Source organism: Saccostrea echinata, unplaced genomic scaffold, assembly GCF_033153115.1.
Source record: "Saccostrea echinata isolate AGI-Se365-2 ecotype Australia unplaced genomic scaffold, CSIRO_AGI_Sech_v1 ptg000033l, whole genome shotgun sequence".
Taxonomy (NCBI): Eukaryota; Metazoa; Mollusca; class Bivalvia; order Ostreida; family Ostreidae; genus Saccostrea; species Saccostrea echinata.
The window spans coordinates 153,992-162,047 of NW_026889782.1; positions in this window are offsets into that span (position 1 = coordinate 153,992).

Below are 8,056 nucleotides of genomic sequence, written 5' to 3' on the forward strand. Positions count from 1 at the left end.
TCCGTCATTTTAATAAATCACAATTTTCAATTCAATTTCTATTGTATATTCTATCAAACAGAGCACAACATACAGAAATTGTGCCATAAATATTATTATTATTAAAGCCATGACAAAGACTGCCAATACTGTGTTGTTGATCTATTCTTTTGAAATAATTACTTATGTATCATTTCAAAGACAATTCATTGGATTGATTGATTGATTATTGTTGTTTTACGCCGAGTCGGCAATATTTCAGCCATATTTCGGCGGTATGAATTAAATACTGTATGAACGGTTTTGAGAGTTTTTGGGTTTCTCTGGCGGCCCCCAATGAGCCTACTCTTTTTCGAAAACCAGAGAAACGATCTTTAGCGTGCCAAGGGGGTTGTAATCCTGGACACGGGGCACCGTTTTACGTCCCATCCGACGGACTTGGAATTTAAAAATAAAAACAGTTAAATTGAAAATTACAAAATGCTAATAAAAATATATACATTTAAATCTTATTGTAAAAATCAGTTTCTTGCAAGTATTGTAAAATTGCACTAGGATTTACATTTGTAAAAAGATCATGCATTGTTTGCACGCCATTAAAAAGTTTATTTCGAACAGGCGTAAAATCAGAACATTCTAAAAGTATATGGTTTATAGTTATTACACAGTCACAAGATATGCATTCAGGTTGATGTTCCCCGCTCAGTAAATATGAATGGGTAAACCTTGAATGTCCAATTCTTATTCTTGAAATAATGACTTCGTCCTGACGTTTCAGGCCAAAGTCAGATGATTGATTAACTTTGTTTTGTATGGTATAAAGTTTATTATTATCACAAAAATCCCAAAATATTTGCCAAAGGGAATTTACGTAAAGTTTCACCAAGTACTTAAGATCAGTGTAAGGAATTTTAAAAGGTACAATTTCATACTGAAGAGCTGTTTTTGCAGAACTATCGGCCTTGTTATTACCCGAAATACCAATGTGACTCGGAATCCAACAAAATTCGACTTCTTTGCCTTGTTGAGTAAGATGATAGAACTTAGTTAATATATCCAAAATGTATGGGTGATTTGTGTTCATATTGTGTATGGACTCTAAACATGAGAGCGAGTCTGAAAATATTGTAAATGAATTTTCACTAGAAGTTTTTATATATTCAAAAGCAAGTTGTATAGCTTTTGCTTCGGCCGTAAAAATTGTTGCTTCGTTCGGAAGTCGTGTAGAAAAAAACATCATTTTTGACCACTGCAGCAGCAGCAACCCTGCCTCTGTCCTTAGAACCATCTGTGTAAATTTCTCTTGAAGGATGTTTAGATTTTATTTCAGCTAATTTCTGTTGAAAAATGAGAGGATTTGTTTCTGATTTCTTAAGATCTGATAAAGATTTATTCACTACTGGTTTAATTAATTTCCATGGTGGTATTTCAGAAAGAGTAGAAGGTTTTACAATATCCAATGGTAGTTCGGAATCTCTTATATGATTTTTATATCGGAAACAAAGTGGTTTTATGCATTTCTTGTTTTTATCATATAAATTTGCATTTGGTGGATGAAAAACACAGTCATGAGCAGGATTATCGGTATTTGCTTTTAATTTAATTATATATTGTAAAGCAAGTTTAATTCTTCTCAAGTCTAGAGGTGGTTCATTTGCCTCTAGATATAAACTATCTTTAGGAGAAGTTCTAAAAGCCCCCAAGCACAATCTAAGACCTTGATGGTGGATTGCGTCAAGAGCTTTTATATAGGAAGTCCTAGCTGATCCATACACAATACACCCATAGTCTAATTTCGATCTTACTAGAGAGCGATAGAGTTTAAGTAGAGTACTTTTATCAGCTCCCCATTTTGTGTTTGCTATTACTTTAATAATATCGAGTGCCTTTAAACATTTTTCTTTGAGCATCTTTATGTGTGGAATAAAAGAGAGTTTATTATCAAAAATGACACCTAAAAACTTTATTTCTTTAACTACATTTATTGGATTTCCATTTAATTGCAAATTCGGATCATCATGGCTTTTCCGCTTTAAACAAAAATGTACACACGCGGTTTTATTCATTGAAAATTTAAAACCATTAGTATCGGCCCAATTTTGAATTTTGTTTAGACATGATTGTAACCGCCGCTCAATAAAATTCATATTTTTAGACTTATATCACAGAACAAAGTCATCAACATATAAACTACCATGCATATCATTTTTAAGTACTTCAGCCAAACTATTTACTTTAATGCTGAATAATGTGACTGAAAGAATACTTCCTTGTGGTACACCCATTTCTTGTTCAAAATTGTCTGAAACTGTAGTTCCTAATCGCACTTTAAAAGTTCTATTATTTAAAAAATTCTTAATAAAATTAGGTAAATTTCCTTTGAGACCAACATTGTAAAGATCTTTTAAAATTCCATATTTCCATGTAGTATCGTACGCTTTTTCTAAGTCAAAAAAGATAGACACAGCATGCTCTTTTTTAACAAAAGCATCTCTAATATAGGTTTCCAGTCTAACTAACTGGTCAATAGTACTTCGGTTTTTTCTAAAACCACATTGTATATTTGTAAGGATGTTATTGGTTTCAAGAAACCATATTAAGCGTTCATTGATCATCCGTTCCATGGTTTTACATAAGCAGCTTGTTAATGCAATTGGTCGATAATTATTAGGGTCTGCATGGTCCTTTCCAGGTTTTGGAATAGGAATAATTGTGGCTTGAGTCCAGGAAGGTGGAAAATGACCTCGTTCCCAGATAGTATTAAAAATTTGCAGAAGACATTCTTTACTTTCACTAGGAAGATGTTTAATTATTTGATAGTGGATATGATCCGGCCCTACAGCTGTGTCATGAGATTTGTCTAAAGATTTTTGCAACTCTTCAAAAGTAAATGGTTCATTATAACATTCTTTGTTTTCGGATATAAAATCTAATGTTTTCTTTTCTTGAGTATTTTTATGAGCAATAAAATTAGGACTCATGTTGTTTGTCGAGGAATTTTTTGAAATTGTATTAGCTATTTCATTAGATATTTCTTTCTTATCAGTTATAATTTGATTTCCAATACTAAGATGTTGATATTTTTCAGGACCTTTTCCTTTTATTTTCCTTATTGCGTTCCAAACTTTATTTATAGAGGTATGTGAATTTAGGTTTGAAACAAACTTTTTCCAAGATCTTCTTTTGTTCAAATTAATAGTTCTGCGAGCTTTTGCTCTAAATACACGGAAATTGCTTAAATTTATTGATGTAGGTACTCTATTGAATAATCTTTCTGCTTTTTTTCGAGCTTTTATTGCTTCATTGCATTCTTCTGTAAACCATGGTTTTTTAGTTCTAGTAGAATTTGTCGAGGTTTTAGGTATACATTCATTTGCAGTATTTAATAGTATTTCAGTAAATTTTTTAATAGGATCAGGATGGTTTTCAAATTTTTCATCCAAAATATTTTGTAAGCATAAGTATTCAAATTTATTCCAATCAGCCTTGTTTAATTTCCAGTTTTGAACATTGTTATTTTCAGAGGGTTTGGGTACTTTAAGTATGATTGGGAAATGATCACTCCCGCATAAATCATCATGCACTGACCAGCTTAAATCTAGGAGTAAAGAAGGATCTACTAAACTAATATCTATTGAAGAATAAGAACCAATACCCGGATTCAAGTACAGTACCCGCATCGTTATTCTTTACAATTCTATCGTGTCCTATCGTGCGTTTATCCTATCGTATCGTGCGTGTATCCTGTCGTATCGTGCGTGTATCCTATCGTATCCTATCGTATCGTGTTTTCCGTTTATCAGGTTTTGCGTTTTCTATCGTGTTTTCCGTTTATCAGGTTTTGCGTTTATCGTGAAGATCGTTTATCAGGTTCTATCGTGTATCGTGTTTTGCGTTTATCGTGTGCATTCGGAAACCCTCGCTTTTTATCTTTACCTTGAAAAGAAACACCCGAGATATCTCGAGTTCATCTTTCGTTTTGTTAATTTATTTAGGATTAATCTAACTGTTGAACAAAAAGAAAAATTAATACTCTAACTCTTGTATATTTTTTAAAGAAAATAAATAAATAAATAAACGTCAAGTACCGTCATCAGGCAGACAGCATAAATCTAAAGTCAAATTCTATTTTTGTACATGAAATAATCGATCTACTATTTGAGTCATTCGTTATTTTATTTTTTTTTTAATTTGTCGATATGTAAGAAATATTTTTGTCAAAGATAGAAATATTATAATCCCTTTACACAGTCAGAGTCACAAAAGCGAGACCTTTATTAACTTTGTTTTGATAATTATAGAAACATAAAACATTAGGTATGTGTGCAAAAAATAAATTATGAATAAAAAAAATATCAGTATCTTTATTAAGGCTATCCTTTTTATCAATAACGGAAACATAAATTTTGTCTATGCGCGCAAGTTTTGTTGTTCCTTTGTATTATTATTTTTCTCTGATAAGTATATATATTATAATATAGATGTTTGCCATTCATATTTAACTACTGCATTTAGAAGATGCAAAAAATAAATAAACAAAACCACACAATTTTTAATATACATCTTACCGGCGCGGAGATGAGGTAATGTATACCGTAACTTAGTGACAGGTGGAAGCGCTCCCATGACAAGAGAACTGACACCTACCTGCCTAATCAGTACACTGTCTTCTTGTCAAGTCAAGACCCCCCCCTCCCCTTTCCCCTACATGACAGGCCCGTGTGTATTCAACGTAGACATACCTGAACTCTAACTCTCACCTGGTGTCAAGTATTTACCTTGAACCCTACTGGGTTTCAATGAAATGCATCTACTTATTTTCTGGATATTGTTCATAATTTTTATGAACAACACTTAATTAATAATTAAGGATTTTATACTAAGAAAATTGGTAAATGTACACTTCCGTTACAGATTAAAAATTGAATAATTGAATCAAATAAAATATAGGCGAGGTTTGTTCTCCAAACTCCGTTGATTTGGTTCATTTGTATATTTTTATGTAATTTTTATAGGATTACAGTCATAAACATGATTGGTGTGATCAAATAAAAAAAAAAGCGCTTGCGGTACTTCTGGATCTTAGGGTTTTCTGTGTTGTCTGTCGTTGTTACAGGTAAAGGCGTCTCAAAGATACATGAAAAAAAAAATCGCCCGGTTCTGCGGTGATACACAAGACTGGTAAATACCTTGTATTTAATTTTATTCGTGTTTATCGATTTCATATAATACGTGACTATATTGAAGAAGTCAGTATATATTTTTATTTATTTTTTTCATTATTATTATTTTTTTTTAATTTTTTATTTATTTATTTATTTATTTTTTTGGCTTTTTGAATTGATTTTTTTTTTTTTTTGGGGGGGGGGGGGGAGGGGTTATGGACCCCCTTCCCCGCTGACTGTGCCTCAAATGGGGTTAAGACTTTCATAATTTACAAAGTTTTGTCTAATTTTGCCGATGTCGTCCTATATAAAAGGTTTGTAACAATTATTACAAAGTCTAATAGCAATAATTGACAATTATTCAATCCCGAAAATCCACTTGTCATATTGTGGAAATTGGTTTATTATTTATTTTTTGTGTGTGTTCTAATATGTTGTAAACAAGTGTACGTAACCGTTCAATGTTATTTAATACAAAGTTTAAGTACCCAATAAATATATTCGTATACATTGTAAGCTTAGTTTACACGTATCTATAGTAGATACAAATTCTGTAATTGTAAATGCTTATAACACAAGAACGCTAAGAAAGCAATATCATTTCTTTGGGGGCGGTCGGGGGAAGGGGGTAGGGTCTAAAAAGAAATGTTCTGAAAAGCAAACAAAAATGGCTAAAGACATTATTATTGTCGATGGGCAATATTATATAAGTATTATATTACTACAGTGGTACACTGTAACATTTTTTTTATTTATACGACTGCATGCTCCCTTCTAGCTTAATCTTACAGGCCTATTAAAATACCAAAATAAATACAAAAGAATGGAAATGCGATATTTTTTCGGATAATAGATGATGACAGATCTAGTGACGTTTATTAATTTTAAATTCGATTTTTTTCTCAGGTCTCCTTCCTCATATATACATAATTATACAATGTATGTACTTGGGATGTACTTGGAATATGTAAATAATTTCTATGTGCACGGGATATGTGTGACATATATATTTATATATAGGAGAGATTAATTATTCACAGTCCAGTGCACGGTCTGTCTCAATGCAACTAGCAATTTCAGCAATTTTAAAACGTAAAAAAAATTAATCAATTAATTTATATAAAATATAAATCAAATTCGGAAAAACTTGGAGGAGAAAGCATTAACCTTAAAATAATTATAACAATAATTTTTCAACACCCCCCCCCCCCTAAATTATGACTAGTATTTTTTGTTTTTTTTTTTTTTTTGGTAAGATTTGAATTATTAAATACAAACTATTAAAGGCGATTTTGGATACTTCGCAGACTTCTAGCAAAAGATATTGAATCCAAATATTTCATTTTTTTAAAATGTTTTTTCCGTAAAAATAATCAATGTTTGTTATGAATTTCATAAGGTTTCAGTTGTTAAAATAATGAATATATTTATAGCGTTTCGTGAATTTATTGCACTTGGGTGTAAAACTTCGCTTGTCTACGGACTCAAAATTCAAATTTAACGATTCGAAGGAATTTCGACATTTGTATAATTACACAAAAAAATCGCCTAATTTCCATCACAGAGTGGAATTATTCTTAAAATAATTACAGTTTGAATTTGATGACGATCATTTTTATTGACAAAAACACCACATCTTTTACAAAGCATAATTACTTCAAATGTTTTATCATGATAAATTTAAAATGTTTTATCATTTCGATTTGCGGCTTTGTAAGTAATTAAAATTATCATATTATAGTATATCAAAAAGAAAACTTTTCGTCTTGTCAAAAAACGTTTCGCATTTTGAAACAATCCTATCAGGTTTTGCGTTTATCCTATCGTGAAGATCGTTTATCAGGTCTATCGTGTTTTGCGTTTATCGTATTTTGCGTTTATCGTGTTTTGCGTTTATCGTGTTTTGCGTTTATCCTATCGTGCGTGTATCCTGTCCTATCGTGCGTGTATCCTATCGTATCGTGCGTTTATCCTATCGTATCGTGCGTGTATCCTATCGTATCGTGTATCCTGTAAAGAATAACGATGCGGGTACTGTAAGTGTTTGAGCCGTCATTAAGTATACAAAGGTTATGATGCGATATTGCATCTTCAATTTTTTTCCCTTTATCTGTGATTTTGTCGCTACCCCAAAGCGGATTATGGGCATTAAAGTCACCGACAATCAGAAATGGAGCAGGGAGTTGTTCTATTAATTTTGTGAGTTCTAAAGATTGTAATTGATAGTGTGGGGGTACATATACAGAACAGAGGGTAATTGTCTTATCGAGAGAAACGCGTACAGCTACTGCCTGAAGATTAGTTTTTAAACTTATTTGGCTGTGAATGTATTTATTATTGATTGCTATAGAAGTACCGCCAGATGCTCTATCAGTTTGAGCATAATGGTTATACATACTATAGTTTTTAATATTGATCTTATCTGTTTCCTTTAAATGTGTTTCCTGTAAACATAAAGCTACCGGGCAATGGTCCTGAATAAGTAAAGATAATTCGTTAAAGTTAACTCTAAAACCTCGACAATTCCATTGTATAATTGTAGGATGATCCATATTTATTTCTTGTTATAGGAGATGGGGGATATTCTTCCTTTATTTTTATTGGGTGACACGCTTCCGGCCTGCGAGGAAAAATGACAAGGTGTAACGTCCATTTCTTCTAGGACCCCAAATTTATTGTGGAGAGCGACGAGGTCGTCTGCCCCTTTCGGCAACCGATCCCTCGACTGCTTCTGATTGTTTTTTGGGGGAGATCTGTTTTGTCTCCCGGATGATCTAGATGTTCCTGCAGATTCAGGCTTTGATGCAGCCGCAGCTGCAGTTTTTGGTGCAGCCACAGCTGCATGGCCTGCAGAAGCAGGTGATGAAGTAGATTTACCTTTGTCACGAGAAGACAAAGGTGCTTCAGATGAT